Below are 16,748 nucleotides of genomic sequence, written 5' to 3' on the forward strand. Positions count from 1 at the left end.
TGACATGCAGGGTTTGCTGCTTATTTATTGTAATGAACGTACGATAAATGTGTATTGCAGCAGCTCAGAAGAAGCTGAAAAAGGCATTCGATAAAGGGGAAATCTTCAGCAGAAAATAACAGTTTAAATTGAGATTTTGTGTTACATACCGTATTTTTCGGACAATAAGACACACCGGACTATAAGACGCACCCTGGTTTTAGAGGAGGAAAATAGGAAAATAAAATTTTAAGCAAAAAAATGTGGTCATGACACACTGTTATGGGGCGAGGATCTGCTGCTGACACTGTTATGGGGGTAATGTCCCCAAATTCTCTACTAAGGTACCCCATCCTGGTAATAATCCTCCTGCCTTGTATATGATCCTGCTATAAACCCCCATCCTGCTCATATACCAGCATCCTGCTCATATTCCCTCATCCTGTTCATATACCCTCATCCTATTGATATACCCCCCATCCATCCTATTGATATTTCCCCCATCCATCCTGCTCATATACTCCCATCCTGCTCATATACTCCCATCCTGCTCATATACTCCCATCATGCTCATATACTCCCATCCTGTTCATATACCCCCATCCTGTTCATATACCCCCATCCTGCTCATATACTCCCATCCTGTTCATATACCCCCATCCTGTTCATATACCCCCATCCTGTTCATATACCCCCCATCCATCCTGCTCATATACTCCCATCCTGCTATATGCCCCCATCGTGCTCATATACTCCCATCCTGTTCATATACCCCATCCTGTTCATATACCCCCATCCTGTTCATATACCCCCCATCCATCCTGCTCATATACTCCCATCCTGCTATATGCCCCCATCGTGCTCATATACTCCCATCCTGTTCATATACCCCATCCTGTTCATATACCCCCATCCTGTTCATATACCCCCATCCTGTTCATATATCCCCATCCATCCTCCTCATATACTCCCATCCTGCTATATGCCCCCATCGTGCTCATATACCATCCTGGTATATGACCTGTATCCTATAGCACAGAGAAAAAAAATAAACGTTTATACTCACCTTTTCCTCACTCCCTCCAGCACCGATCATCTTCCTCTCAGCAGCAATGACCTGTGTGTGTGGAGCCGTTCCCCTGCAGCACGCGATGTCTTCCTGTCTGTGTCGATCAGCTGACCAGCACAGATCAGCTGACCGGCACAGACAGGAAGACATCGCGTGCTGCAGGGGGGCGGCTCCACACACGGGGACGGGTGAGTGCACTGATTCACTGCACCCCGCGCTGATGATGACGCGCGGGGGGCAGTGAATACAGCCGCACATGATCACTCCAGGCTGTAATTGCCAGGGGTGATCATGCGGATCGGCTCTTTACTATGCGCGCGTCCCCGCTCATCCTCCCGCCCACCTATCAGTGCCGGCTTCAGCGCTGAGAGATGGGCGGGAGGATGGGCGTGCATATGTAATGAGCAGGCCCACGTGGTCACGGCAGGCGCTGCTGCTGCCTGCTCGTGCCCCCGATGACCCGCTCCACCGCAGCACCCTCGTTCCCGGCCGCAGCCCTATAGTCAGACCATAAGACGCACCCCCAACTTTCCCCCAACATTTGGGGGGAAAAAAGTGCGTCTTATGGTCCGAAAAATATGGTATATATTTTTTTTATTTTAGGCAATTTGTTTTACATATCACAATCTGTGATAAAAAAAAATAGAGATCTCGCAATTTTCACACTGGCCACATATACATAGCCACAATAATATTGACCTGAACCTATATGTTGTACTGAAGTGTTTGAGTCTAAGCAAAGGTTATTGAGAAGCTAGGACAGGGGTCTCAAACTTGGCTGGGTGTATGGGCCACACAGAGGAAAAAAAATATTTTGGGGAGCCGCATTCTTTGCAGGATAAAGTGACATTTTTATTGGTACCATATTTATTTTTATTTTTTTTAACCCACATCTTTGGATCACTGGTTTTGAACATTTTGCACTTGTTTATTATAACAAATGTGCACTTTCTTTGTTTAAATATATAAAAGAAAAACAAACATTTTATCCCTTTCTTATAACTAACAGTGTTACAATTAGCACCATATAGTAATTTTGGCCAATATCTTTTAGTAATGTTCCCCATCTTGTAGTAATGTGTCCATCTTTGTCCCCATCTTGTAGAAATGTGCCTCATCCTTGTCCCCATCCTATAGTAATGTCCCCAGCCTTTTCCCCATCCTATAGTAATGTCCCCATCCTATAGTAATGTCCCTAGCCTTGTCCCCATCCTGTAGTAATGTGTCCATCCTTGTCCCCATCCTATAGTAATGTCCCTAGCCTTGTCCCCATCCTGTAGTAATGTGTCCATCCTTGTCCCCATCCTATAGTAATGTGTCCATCCTATAGCAATGTGTCCATCCTTGTCTTCATCCTATAGTAATATCCCCATCCTATGATAATGTGCCCATCCTGTAGCAATGTTTCTATCCTTGTCCCCATCTTATAGTAATGTTCCCCATCCTTGTACCCTTGTAGTAATGTCCCTATCCTGTAGTACTGTGCCCATCCTATAGTAATGTCCCCATCCTATAGTAATGTGCCCATCTTTGTCCCCATCCTGTAATAATGTCCCCATCCTATAGTAATGTCCCATTCTATAGTAAAGAGCCCATCCTATAGTAATGTCCCCATCCTATAGTAATGTGCCCACCTTGTCCCCAGTCTATAGTAATGTCCCCAGCCTTATTCCCATCCTATAGTAATGTTCCCCTTTTTTGTCCCCTTGTAGTAATGTCCCTATCCTGTCGTACTGTGCCCATTCTAGTCCCCATCCCATAGTAATGTCCCCATCCTATAGTAATGTGCCCATCTTTGTCCCCATCTTGTAATAATGTGACCATCCTTGTCTCCATCCTGTAGTAATGTGCACATCCTTGTCCCCATCCTGTAGTAATGTGACCATCCTTGTCCCCATCCTGTAGTAATGTACCCATCCTTGTCCCCATTCTGTAGTAATGTCCCCATCCAATAGTAAGGTGCCCATCCTATAGTAATCCTATAGTAATGTCCCCATCCTATAGTAATGTGCCCACCTTGTCCCTATCCTATAGTAATGTTCCCAGCTTTGTCCCCATCCTATAGTAATGTGCCCACCTTGTCCCTATCCTATAGTAATGTTCCCAGCCTTGTCCCTATCCTATAGTAATGCACCCAGCCTTGTCCCCATCCTATAGTAATGTGCCCACCTTGTCCTCATCCTATAGTAATGTCCCCATCCCATATTAATATCACCAGCCTTGTCCCCATCCTATAGTAATGTCCCCATCCTATATTAATGTCTCCAGTCTTGTCTCCATCCTATAGTAATGTGCCCATCCTGTAGTAATGTGTCCCATCACTGTCCCCTTTTACTAATCTGCCCATGCAGGTCCTTTTCTTGTAGTAATGTGCCATTTCCTGGTCCTCTGCTTGTAGTTATTTCCCATACTGGTCCCTTAATGTGCTGTTCTTTAAATACACACACACAAAAAAAACCCCAAAACTTTCTTCTCACCTGTGCCCCGCTCCCTCAGCTGCCTCATCTCTGCTTCTTCCTGTCTGCTGGCCTGTGGCCCCGTTGACAATTGTAGCCAGTGCAGGGGCCGCAGCTACTGTCAGCGCTTTATGTCAGATGATTGTTTTGCCGATGCTGCGCACAGAGTCAAGCTCTCTGCGTACAACGTTTAAAAATGCAGCTGTAACCATCCGCCAATCAGAGGTAAGCAGCTGTGGTCAGGCAGTTTCCTTTGGAGGAATAGCTGTGCACAGAGTGCTTGACTCTGAGAGCGCAGCGCCGGCAAAACATTCATCTGACATAAAGCACAGATAGTGGCTGCGGCCTCTGCACCGGACGCGATATTTAACGGGCACGGGCCTGGGGGCCACAAGAAGCAGCCTGAGGGGCTGCGTGTTTGAGACTTCTGAGCTAGGAGGGTCAACTGTGACATCATCTACAGCCGTGGCCATACGTTTTTGAGACTGACTGGTCTTTACCGGTCATAGATCCAAAAATTTCAATATTTTGTTCACCAATCCACTTAGCTGTCATTTTTGCTTTGTTACTTGGTGCTCCATGATGCTGTAAAAAGCATTGTTCATCAACAAATTTCTCCTGGATTGTTGGGAGAAGGTACCATTGAAGGATGTTTAGATCCAATTGTTTATTCATGACAGTGTACTTAGGCAAAATTGGGACTGAGTCTACGCCCCTTGATGAAATAGAAACCTACTAGTGATGAGTAAGCACTACCATGCTCAGGTGCTCGGTACGCGTGACTAGCGGTCAGACGCTCGGACCGGCTCGACTGGTGTACCAGATATAATGGAAGTCAATGGGGAACTCGAGTATTTTTCTGTAAGATCTTCTGAAAAAATGCTTAAGTTTCCCATCAACTTCCATTATACTCAGTACACAAGTCGAGCCCATCTAAGCATCCAACTGCTCTTTACAAGTACCAAGCACCCAAGCACTAAAACCAACACAGGATGCTTTACTGTTGGAATAACTTAAGACTGATGTTAGTGCTCCCCTTTTCTTCTCTAGACAATCACTCCTATACCCCGTGTGCAGAATTATTAGGCAAGTGAGTATTTTGATCACATGATAATTTTTATACATGTTGTCCTTCTCCAAGCTGTATAGGCTTGAGAGCCAACTACCAATTGAGTAAATCAGGTGATGTGCATCTCTGTAATGAGGAGGGGTGTGGTCTAATGACATCAACACCCTATATAAGGTGTACTTAATTTTTAGGTAACTTCCTTTTCCTTTGGCAAAATGGGTCAGAAGAGAGATTTGACGGGCTCTGAAAAGTCCAAAATTGTGAGATGTCTTGCAGAGGGATGCAGCAGTCTTGAAGTCGCCAAACGTTTTAAGCGTGATCACCGAACAATCAAGCATTTCATGGCAAATAGCCACCAGGGTTGCAAGAAGCGTGTTGGACAAAAAAAGGCGCAAAATAACTGCCTATGAATTGAGGAAAATCAAGTGTGAAGCTGCCAAGATGCCATTTGTGAAATAGCAGCGTAAAATATTAAAATGTAACTTTTAATGGTAATTTAAAAACATGGGAAAATTCACAGTCAATAAACACATAAAGTGACGATCCGCTGCGTGGGGAGGTACAGCAATAGTCAGCTGACCTTTGTCGGAAAGTCACAACAAAAGCCTATTCGCAATATAAAATTGCAGAGGGAAACAAAAACCTTAAATGAAAGGCAAATAAATTGGAGTGGTCTCACCGGTATGTCTTTTGTTCATAACCCAGGTGGTGGAAGGATCGCAGAGGGGAAGCTATTTACTGCTTAGCTACCACCAACCCCTCAAATTGAGATCCATTAGCGGCATACTCCAGTCTCCCTACGCGTTTCGGAACAGCAAACTCATCAGGGGAGCCTTTACTGGATTGTGAAGCCAAGGGTATAACACCTCTTGTGCAGAGGTAGACGCCTGACCAGATTGAAAGGAATCAAAAGTTTAAATTGAGGCAGGGAACACCAGTTGTGCTCTCATTGGCTGAACAGTCATGTGACCTCATCAGGCCCAAAACGTCTACTGCGCATGCGTCTGCAACGATAGTGTAAATCTAGAATAAATGACAAGATTCAAGATAGTAATTGAAATAGCGTGCAGCGATGTGTTGCACGCTGCATACTGAAAGCTGTTGTGCACAGTAAGACCGGATTATAGACGGGGCTTATTGCACGTGCGCTCCCAGCCAGGAGGACGGGACGCAACAGCGCATGCACGCCCAGGTATTGATGAAATACCCAGCAGCAGAGCCCATGACAGCTAGAACACGTGGGGCGATCACGTGAGTAAACAATACGTTCCACTGAGGGAACACATAATGATGGTAATCACCCTAAGAATGGGAGGTACCGCGCAAGCGCATCCCATTGATCTAGCATCACAGTAAAACAGAAACCCAGACATAATCACATAGTGGAACAGTCCTGTGAAAAAGAAGGGGACAAACTGTGATACAGGCATGGAGTAAAAAGGCACAACAGAGTGCTATAGAGAAAAGTGGTCACGTAACATGCAATTAGAATCACCCCAAGAAAAAAGGGCTAACAAAAACCGCACTTATATCATAGAAACGGGTAAATATCATGCCCGCTGATAATGATTGTTTTTGGCCTGAAATGAACCAAATCAATATTGGAACATGGTTAGAGCTCATGGGTATATAGCAGGAAAAACTGCTGTCTGGGTTTCTGATTTACTGTGATGCTAGATCGATGGGATGCGCTTGCGTGGTACCTGCCATTCTTAGGGTGATTATCATCATTATGTGTTCCCTCAGTGGAACGTATTACTTACTCACGTGATCGCCCCACGTGTTCTAGCTGTCATGGGCTCTGCTGCTGGGTATTTCATCAATACCCGGGCGCGCATGCGCTGTTGCATCCCACCCTCCTGGCCGGGAGCGCACGTGCGATAAGCCCCGTCTATAATCCGGTCTTACTATGCACAACAGCTTTCAGTCTGCAGTGTGCAACACATCGCTGCACGCTATTTCAATTACTATCTTGAATCTTGTCATTTATTCTAGAATTACACTATCGTTGCGGGCGCATGCGCAGTAGACGTTTTGGGCCCGAGGAGGTCACATGACTCTGTTCAGCCAATGAGAGCACAACTGGTGTTCCCCGTCTCTATTTAAACTTTTGATTCCTTTCAATCTGGTCAGGCGTCTACCTCTGCACAAGAGGTGTTATACCCTTGGCTTCACAATCCAGTAAAGGCTCCCCTGATGAGTTTGCTGTTACGAAACGCGTAGGGAGACTAGAGTACACCACTAATGGATCTCAATTTGAGGGGTTGGTGGTAGCTAAGCATTAAATAGCTCCCCCTGTGCGATCCTTCCACCACCAGGGTTATGAACAAAAGACATACCGGTGAGATCACTCCAATTTATTTGCCTTTCATTTAAGGTTTTTGTTTGCCTCTGCAATTTTATGTTGCGAATAGGCTTTTGTTGTGACTTTCCGACAGAGGTCAGCTGACTATTGCTGTACCTCCCCACACAGCGGATCGTCACTTTATGTGTTTATTGACTGTGAATTTTCCCCTGTTTTTAAATTACCATTAAAAGTTACATTTTAATATTTTACCCTGCTATTTCACATTTAACCCTTTGGGTATCTGCTCTTGCTACTGCTACAAGATACCATTTGCCACCAGTTTGGCCATATTTCAGAGCTGCAACATTACTGGAGTATCAAAAAGCACAAGGTGTGCCATACTCAGGGACATGGCTAAGGTAAGGAAGGCTGAAAAACGACCACCTTTGAACAAGCAACATAAGATAAAACGTCAAGACTGGACCAAGAAATATTTTTCAAAGGTTTTATGGACTGATGAAATGAGAGTGACTCTTGATGGGCCAGATGGATGGGCCAGAGGCTGAATCAGTAAAAGGCAGAGAGCTCCACTTCGACCCAAACGCCAGCAAGGTGAAGGTGGGGTACTAGTATGGGCTGGTATCATCAAAGATGAACTTCTGGGACCTTTTCGGGTTGAGCATGGAGTGAAGCTCAACTCCCAGACCTACTGCCAGTTTCTGGAAGACAACTTCTTCAAGCAGCGAAACAGGAAGAAGTCGGTATCTTTCAAGAAAAACATGATTTTCATTCAGGACAATGCTCCATCACATGCATCCAACTACTCCACAGCGTGGCTGGCCAGTAAAGGTCTAAAAGATGAAAAAATATTGACATGGCCCCCTTGTTCACCTGATCTGAACCCCATAAAGAACCTGTGGTCCCTTATAAAATGTGAGATCTACAGAGAGGGAAAACACCTCTCGGAACAGTGTCTGGGAGGCTGTGGTGGCTGCTGCATGCAATGTTGATCGTAAACAGGTCAAGCAACTGACAGAATCTATGGATAGTAGGCTGCTGAGTGTTATCATAAAGAAAGGTGTCTATATTGGTCACTAAATTTTTTGGGTTTTGATTTTGCATGTCAGAAATGTTTATTTCTAAATTTAGTGCAGTTATATTGGTTTACCTGGTGAAAATAAACAAGTGAGATGGGAATATATTTGGTTTTTATTAAGTTGCCTAATAATTCTGCACAGTAATAGTTACCTGCAAAAACAGATATCCTCCTAAGGGTACTTTCACACTTTGTTGTTTTCCTTTCGTTACAATCCGCCCTTTTGGAAAACAGCGGAATCCATTAACGGATTCCGCTGTTTCCCATAGACTTGTATGGTTGACGGATTGTACTAAAAGGACCTGCGTTGCTTCCGCTGGGCGACGCTCCGTTGCTTCCGCCCAGCGGGAGGAACGCAGCATGTAACGTTGTTTTCAGCAGCGGAATCCTCTGGATTTCACTGCGCATGCATTTTTCTTTTTTTTTTTTTTTTTTTTTTTTTAAATCAAACTTTTTATTTTGGCTCGCGGTGGCCGAACGTTCAGCTGAGCGCCCGGCCGTCGGCAAGCGACAGCGCTCAGCTGATCACCCGGCGGTCGGCTGCAGGGAGCGATCAGCTGATCATCCAGCGGCTGGGAGCGATCAGCTGATCACCCGGCGTCCGGGAGCGATCAGCTGATCACCCGGCGGCCGGCTACTGGGAGCGATCAGCTGATCACCCGGCGGCCGGCTACCGGGAGCGATCAGCTGATCACCCGGCTGCAGGGAGCGATCAGCTTATCACCCGGCGGCCGGCAAGTGACAGCGCTCAGCTGATCACCCGGCGGTCGGCTGCAGGGAGCGATCAGCTGATCACCCGGCGGCCGGCTGCAGGGAGCGATCAGCTGATCACCCGGCAGCCGGCTGCAGGGAGCGATCAGCTGATCACCCGGCGGCCGGCTACCGGGAGCGATCAGCTGATCACCCGGCTGCAGGGAGCGATCAGCTTATCACCCGGCGGCCGGCAAGTGACAGCGCTCAGCTGATCACCCGGCGGTCGGCTGCAGGGAGCGATCAGCTGATCACCCGGCGGCCGGCTGCAGGGAGCGATCAGCTGATCACCCGGCAGCCGGCTGCAGGGAGCGATCAGCTGATCGTTCACAATAGTCTGCCGCTGGTAAAACTGTAAAAAAAAAAAAAAAAATCAAAACGAATTGTGTTGTTTTGCAGCATCCGTTGCATCCGTTGTGCCACTATATGCAACACATCCGTTGCATCCGTTACACAACGCAATGCAACGGATACCGTTCAACGCAAGTGTGAAACTAGCCTAAGATAGCCAAGTCTAAAAAAAATCCACTCCAACTTGCAAAAATATTAAGCTTTGATATTTATGAGTCTTTTGGGTTGATTGAAAACGTAGTTGTTGATTAATAATAAAAAAAATTCTCTAAAATACAACTTGCCTAATAATTCTGCACATGGTGTAGATGGCCTAAATAGTCTAAAGGGGGCTTCATCAGACAAAAGAACTTTAATTTTTCCTCTGCAGTAAAATTCCTGTATATCCTGAAAAGTTATTTTTGCAAAACATATAGTATATCAGCACAAAATTACTGTTTAAATAAAGCAGAGGAATTAGGTATAACCTTGGCGTCGTAATTCAATCCGCTTTCCTATCTGTGTGAATGTATCCCCACCGCCCCTCTCTTTACAGAAGGCAGAGAAGGCCAGCGATAAATGAAGTAAATTAACTGGTATGCCATTCGAAGAGTACAGCTAAGGCCTCCTTCATACATCCATGTCTCCAGTATGTGTGATGTCTGTTTTTACACATACCGGAAACACAGACACATGTAGACCCATTAAAATCAATGAGCTTGCGCACACATCTGTGTTTTGACATGGACTGTGAGTCCGTATGAAGCACACACATGCCTGTCCGTTTTCTGGCTGCAGCATGAATGTCACATGGACCGCACACTGATGTAATCTGTGTGACATCAGTGTGACACGTACCAGAGAAAACACGTCACTGAGAAATATTTTTTTTTTTTTTATACTTACCTGTCTCTCATGCTGCTGTGTCCATCCCTGCTTTTACACTTACTTCCGGGCCTGCTCATTATGCTCATGAATATTCACTGTACTGACTGCAGACTTGGAAGCAAGTGTGACAGCAGCGTCGAAGACAGGTGTGTCACCCAGGGATAGGGGGTACTCAGAACCAGGCAAAGGAGTCGCTTCTAGAGGTATCACGGTGGCGTGACCCGATCTGTGATCCAAGGCAACCCACAACAGGGGATTTTCCCTCCACGGGTAGGATGTTGATGTCCCGGGACCCCGGTGTAGTGGATTGGGAGTGACGGGTGCAGTTCACTGCTTGGACCAGGTGGTGCAGGAGTACTCACAATATAAGGCAATAACTGACACAAGTCCAGGAATTAACCAAGTTGCTGGTAACTGGTGCCTTCGGATGCTGTGAGGACGGGCCTCTCACCCAGGTTTGTAATACAGGTACTTTTCTCCTGCCTGATGTCTGTGTCTGCTCCGTGCACAGGTCCGGAACGGGTCCCGACAGTTGGAACCGGCGGGCCACTACCCTGCCCCTGTCCACTTCGGGTTCCCCGCAAGCGCCTGAGCTATTCCTGTGGCCCTCACTGCCCCTCTCCCCAAGCTCCACACCGGAGCTCCTTCCAGACTCCAAACCTCCTGCAGACTGCTCACTGCAAACTGTGAACTCCCTATATAGTTCGCTCCCAGACACTTCAGACCTCACTGCTCCGCCCACTGGTGTTGTGTGTACCTGTTTGTGTTGTTAACTCCCCAAGGGAGAGTGAGATCTGAACCAAAAAGATGGATGCAGACCTCTGTGACACCCTGGTTTTGCCAGGGTGGCACACTCCCCCTTGGTTAACCACAGGCCATCCTAGGGCTGGCCAACTACCAGCGTATTTGTTTTTTTTTTTAACGGGAAAGAAAAGTTAAAACATTACAAGCATGCATTTTCCCACATCGGCGCCATATGGCGCCCACAGCCCACCTCCCACCAGTCCACAGCAACAAGCAGGTCACCGGTCCTCATGGTGACTGGACCTTGGCCATCTTCTCCACAGGCCTCTCCTCCGACAGTCCACTCAATGTTGTGCTACAGCTCTGGTGGGGCATAACAGGGCAAAAGGGGTAGCCGAGTTCTGTTACCAAAACAGTTACTTTACATGTTGCACATCAGACACCAACGGGTTAACTGACCATCATCCTCCACCTAGGGTCCCCAGTGACACCGACATGTCACACACCATTCACGACCCAGATTACCCCATCTGGCTCCCACCAGAGGGGTTCAACAACAACGACGGGCCTCTACCACCTTCCACCTGGAATTCAGGATGGCCTCTCCCGGGGAAAGTGGGGAGGTTAAACAAGGGTTGTAGGCAGTCACTAAAACAAATGGGTAATCTGGGCAACAGTGGAAAGGACTTAATCCTTCCCCAGCGGGGAAGGTGATGTGACCGCTTCTGGTCTAGCCTCCATCCTTCTCCGGTTTGCCGCTCGCATCCTGGAAGTGGCGGCGCTGCGCCTTGTAGTGCGCCAACGTCTCATCCTCACTGGCTCGTCACGGGTGCCGCTTGTGCGACCGGAGCGAGCCCGGTGGTGCTGACGCTTTCCACGATGGACGCTGGCATCTTATTTCCGTCTTTCCCCCTTGGTTTTTCCTCAGCCCAACTCTCGCGGGACCCACAATGCTTTTCAAAGTCCTACGTCAGAGGTTACCGGGTTCCGCCTCCTCTTGCTGGATGGAGGGCGGGGCTGAAATTCTCGCTCTTTCTGGAGATGAAGAGGGCGGGACAAACTTTTTGGCGCAAGGGACCGGCTAGAAAAGATGGCGGCAACTGAAAATTTTGAAACGGAGCACCGTTTACCGTCCAAGAAAACAAGGCACACTTCCTCCAGATAAGTGGATGGGTAAGTATTAGAGTTGAGCGCGGTTCGCGGTTCGCGGTTCTCCAGTTCGCGGTTCGAGTGATTTTGGGGCTGTTCTAGATCGAACTAGAACTCGAGCTTTTTTGCTAAAATTCGATAGTTCTAGATACGTTCGAGAACGGTTCTAGCAGCAAAAAGCAGGGCTTTTTACAGCTACAGTGTGCAGGAGCCATCGCTGGCAGCCTGCCAGAAGCTGGTAACCAAGATAAACATCGGGTATCCAACCAAAGCACTTTGGTTAGTAACCCGATGTTTATCCTAGTTACGTGCAGGAAGCCCGCGGCATGTACACACGTACACACACACACACACACACACACACACACACTCTGCACACACACTCTGCACAAACACTCTGCACACATGGTCCTGCTTGGCTTACCTGCGGTGATGAAGTCCCGCCATCCCGACCTCAGCGCTGTCACTGTCCTCCATGGCCGCCGCTTGTCACATCACCTTCTCTCGCTTCCGACCCGAGACTGACTAGCGGTGACGTCACGGGCCTCTCGTGATACTTGGCTGCGAAGGCGGCGGTCATTGAACTCAGTGACAGGTGCTGTCAGTGTGCTGGAGATCAGCGCAGGTAATGTACCTCGCTGACAGCAGCACTTGTCATGCCCTGCAGTGACCTGGGCTGACCCATTGATGTTAGCTCAGGTCACTGCATTGCTCTCCCAGCCAATGGGGAACATTCTGCTCTTCATTGACTGGGACAGTGTGGATCGTCATGGCAACCCCTTGGATTACACCAGATCTGGATTTGTTTTTCTTTCTAATAAATTGGTTAAAGAGGGAATGTTTTGTGGAGTGTTTTTTCAAATAAAAATGTGTTTGTCGTCTATTTTTTTTTATTACTGACTGGGTTGGTGATGTCGGGTATCTGATAGACGCCTGACCTCACCAACCCCAGGGCTTGATGCCAGGTGACATTGCACATCTGGTATTAACCCCATATATTACCCCGTTTGCCACCGCACCAGGGCGCGGGATGAGCTGGGGCGAAGCACCAGGATTGGCGCATCTAATGGATGCGCCACTTCTGGGGCGGCTGCGGCCTGCTATTTTTAGGCTGGGGAGAGTCCAATAACCATGGACCTCCCTAGTCTGAGAATATCAGACCCCAGCTGTCTGCTTTACCTTGGCTGGTGATCCAATTTTGGGGGGACCCCTACGTGTTTTTTTTTTTTTTAATTATTTATTTCATTTAAACTAACAGCGTGGGGTGCCCTCAGTTTTGGATTACCAGCCAAGGTGAGGTTGCCAGCTGTGGTCTGCAGGCTGCAGCTGTCTGCTTTACCCTAGCTGGCTACAAAACTAGGGGGGAACCCTACGTCATTTTTTTTTTCATTTTTTTGGCTAAAAACAAAGCTAAGCACCCCTTAGTGCCACATGAAAGGCACCAAAGGGTGCAAAATTACAAAATGCAGGAGAGTGGGACATTATGTGTCTTTCTGCCATTATAATGACAGAAAAGACTGATATGAAGTGCACAAGCACAAGAAAATCACCAGAGCGCTCTACGCTGTGAAAAGCAGTAGAAAATGGCACTGGAGTGAACATGTGACCGCCTCATGTAGGATGAAGCTATGGATCCTGGGTAAATTTATGCATTTACCCTCCTTCAGTTTTTTTGCAGTACACAAAAAAACGGAAGGCACACGGATGACAAACAGATGACATACGGACCGTCTACGGAACGGAAACGGATGCCACACGGATGCACCCGTGAAAAAAACGGACTGTTTTTTGCAGACCGCAAAAATGGATCGGTCGTGTTAATGTAGCCTTATTCTGATCTGCCGTTTATAAACAGCAGGCAGAAATAAGTGAATAGCGCCCCCCAGCATCAGAAAATCTCCGGGGTTTCAGGGCTAGCTGAGACCCTGGAGATCATGATTCAGGACAGTTTTTCCAGTCCCCGCTCACGTGATTTCTGGTATACACCGTACACCAATGATCACGTTACAGTAAATGACAGCGAAGGTAAAAAATTATTTATCTCCCATCTGGCATGAGCAAACATGATAAATCTCCTCCCCGGTCCCCTCCGATCCCCCGGTGTCGCCAAAGTGCCCCCCCTGATGCCCTCCCAGAAATCCAAGATGGCCGCGCGCACAGCAGCGCGCCGGCCGCATTCACCCTACTCCTCTGATTTCTGTCGCATGTGCCATGACACATGCGACAGAAAACTCCTCCCCAGGCCCTGCCAGGTCACCCCCTATAACCCCACCGGTGTTCCCCGGTGTCCCACGGTACCTGTGCAGCGTTGATCCCCCGCGGCCCTCTCCTTCACAATAGACGCTGCCGCATGCACAGAGCGGCTGTCAGCTCAGCTTCCTGTGTTCAGACACAGTGAGTGGTGGTTATGCATCTGTAAGCTAAATGGGCGGCACGGTGGCTCAGTGGTTAGCACTGCAGTCTTGCAGCGCTGAGGTCCTGGGTTCAATTCTCACCAAGGACACCATCTGCAAGGAGTTTGTTTGTTCTCCCCGTGTTTGCGTGGGTTTCCTCCGGGTACTCCGGTTTCCTCGCATACAGCGCTATGGAATTAATAACGCTATATAAATGAATAAATTATTATTATTACTGCAATGCCCTGCTCATGAGGTAAGGAACATAATTGATCAGGAGAGCTATCTTACATTTCCAAATGGAGGGATTTGCTTTTATAGTTGCCCTGCTGAATGACTACCAAACATGAGAGTCCGTTATACGCCACAAGAAAACACATCTAAATAGCGAGCTCTGTTGTTAAGTATTCATTCAGCTGGATAACTGGACTTAAAGGGGTATTCCATCTCCAAGATCCTATCCCCAATATATAGTAGGTGGAATAGCAATAATATCAGCAAATACCAATATTTGGAAATGTAGAATAGTTCTCCTGATTAGGCATGCCCTTACCTCATGAGCAGGGCATTGCAGCTTTGGTAGCAACCATTACGACATGGACTCTGCTGCTGTGGACCCGGGGAGAGTGAGTGCAGATTCATTGCACCCACACTCCTCACATGAAGGGTCTGCACTTGTTAGGACCAGGATGACGGGTAGGCCCAGGAGGTGGATCCACTGGACTGATCACCCCACCGAGGGCAAGGTGCCCGGTAGCCGAAGCACTACGGGTAGCAGGACAGTCCATTCAGAGGAGTGGGTGTAGAAGTCCCTGGGACCACGGAGTCTCTGAAGGTAGTCCGGGTGACAAAGCGCAGGTTCGGAGGCCGAGATGATGTCAGGCAGGGTCCGAAACCAGCGAAACAGGGAGGTCGGTCACCACACGGATCCAGGGATCGGAGACGATAGGAACTGAGAAGATGGCGGACAGTCCATTCGGGGTTCTGGAACCGTCAGGACCGGTTGGCGAGACAGGAGCGGCTCTACAAGAGAGATAGGTAAGTACGAGATAATGGCACAGGGAGACCTGACTCCTAGCTTAGCAAACACGAAGAACAGGCCCCGCCCACTTGGAAAGGAACCCCCTATATACCCTGCACCTGAGTCTTCAATATCCTGTTGGAGGACGCTGGCCCTTTAAGGGTCAATGACCGCGCGCGCGCCCTAATGCGCATGCGCGAGGTCCGGGTGCCAGAAGCCAGAGCAGGGAGCGGTGCACAGGAGGCAGAAGCGCTCAGCATCGCAGATGGGCGCCGGGACCGGGTTGCCTGGAGGACGCAGGTGAGGGAGCATGGAGGCCGTGGAGCGGGGGACGCCTGGCAAAGGAGCCGGGGAGCGTGGCAGGGGAGCCGGGGAGCATGACAGCACTCCTAGAAAATGGGGGATACATTCCCTGAGTGTCTCCCCCCCATATTCTAGACGGTCCAGAGTCGTCGTGGGACCCCTTTATTTTTTTTCTTACAATAGATTGGTGAAAGAGGGAATGTTTTGGGGACTGTTTTTTCAAATAAATTTCTTTTGTCGATTTTTTTTTTTTTTTTTTTTTTTTTTTGTTTGTTAGTACTGACAGTTTATGATGTTGGGTATCTAATAGACGCCATGACATCACAAACTGCTGGGCTTGATGTCAGGTGACCTTACAGCTAGTATCAACCCGATTTATTACCCCGTTTGCCACTTCACCAGGGCACGGGATGAGCTGGGGTGAAGCGCCAGGATTGGCGCATCTAGTGGATGCGCCACGTCTGGGGTGCCTGCGGCCTGCTATTTTTAGGCTGTGAAGGCCCAATAACTATGGACCTTCACACCCTGAGAATACCAGACCACAGCTGTCCGCTTTACCTTGGCTGGTGATCCAATTTGGGGGGGACCCTACTTTTTTTGTGTAATTATTAATATTTATAAAATAATTATAAAAAAAGAGCCTGGGGGGACCTCCACATTGGATCCCCAACCTGCCAGCTGTGGTTTTCAGGCTACAGCCGTCTGCTTTACCCTAGCTGGCTATCAAAAATGGGGGGACCCAACGTCATTTTTTTTTAACTATTTTTTAAATAGAAAAAAAATAATGGGCTTCCCTGTATTTTGATTGCCAACCAAGGGAACGGCAGGCAGATGGGGGTGGCAACCCATAGCTGTCTGCTTTATCTGCGCTGAGAATCAAAAATACCGCGGAGCGCTACATCATTTTTTTTAAAGATTTATTTTTACAGCACTGTGATGTCCAGCAATCAAAATACAGGGAAGCCCATTTTATTTTTAGTTATTTAAATAAATAATTAAAAAAAATATATATGGGCTCCCGCTGCATTTTTTGTATTGCTAGCTAAGGGTAATCCAAGCAGCTACTGGCTGCTAACCCCCACTGCTTGGTGTTACCTTCACTGGCAATGGAAAATCCAGGGAAGCATTTTTATTTTTTTTGCCAAAAAACTACAAAAAAAGGACGTGAGCTTCGCCATATTTTTGTATGCTAGCCAGGTATAGCAGGCAGGTGC

This window comes from Anomaloglossus baeobatrachus, chromosome 2 (assembly GCF_048569485.1).
Source record: "Anomaloglossus baeobatrachus isolate aAnoBae1 chromosome 2, aAnoBae1.hap1, whole genome shotgun sequence".
Classification (NCBI taxonomy): Eukaryota; Metazoa; Chordata; class Amphibia; order Anura; family Aromobatidae; genus Anomaloglossus; species Anomaloglossus baeobatrachus.